The sequence below is a fragment of the Panicum virgatum genome, chromosome 6K, assembly GCF_016808335.1.
Source record: "Panicum virgatum strain AP13 chromosome 6K, P.virgatum_v5, whole genome shotgun sequence".
NCBI lineage: Eukaryota > Viridiplantae > Streptophyta > Magnoliopsida > Poales > Poaceae > Panicum > Panicum virgatum.
Window position 1 is genome coordinate 16,627,910 of NC_053141.1, and position 910 is coordinate 16,628,819.

Consider the following 910-nt stretch of genomic DNA (forward strand, 5'->3'; position numbering starts at 1 on the left):
GCCTTCTGAGAAAACTTCTGAAATTGTTCTTTTCAAAGCCTTTGTTGAGTGTGGCCTTGCCATTCCCGCTTGCGACTTTTTGCGGGGTCTTCTTTTCTTCTGGGGTATTCAGCTTCATCACTTAACCCCTGACTCGATCCTACATATAGCTATTTTTGTTCAGCTATGTGAGGCGTTTCTTGGGATTCATCCCTATTTTGATCTTTTCAAAAGTCTCTTTTCCTTGAACACATATCCCAATCTTAGGAATATTGCGAGGGGTGGGGTTGTTGATCTCCAGTTTCGTCCTGGCATGGCGGAGAAGTATATCCCATATTCTCTGCGTCGTCAGATTGGGGATTGGAAAGTGGAGTGGTTTTATATTGATAACCATGCTCTTGCTCTTCCGGAGAGGGCTCCTGGACCTCTGAGGCCGCATAACGAGTGGTGTGTGCCTGCTGGTAATGCTGATCAGGTGGGAGAACTTCTCACGCGGATTACTAAGCAGCAAAGGGAGGGGATGACTGGGGCTACAGTTGTCTCGTCCTTGCTTAGGAGGAAGGTTCAGCCCTTGTAGTGCCGCAGTCATCTTGGATTCGAGTATACAGGGTTGCACAATCCCTCTCGGTTTTCTTCGGAGAAGACTAGTCGAGATGAGGCTATGGTGCTTCTTTATAACCTCTTTGAGGGTGTTACTTCCATGCCTGAGCTTCCGGATTTATTTCGTGCGAGTAATCCTCCGAAATAGGTAAGGTTCTCTGTCATCGAGTGCTTTTCTGAACTGTCCTTTTGCGCTTTGGCTAACTCTCGGTCTTTTGTAGGATGATTTGTTGGTCTATCGGAGTGATCCTCCATTGCCAGAGGTTCATCGGCCGAGCCATCTGATGCCTAGCGCTCATTTGTGGCCTCATGATTATTGGCCGGATTTGGA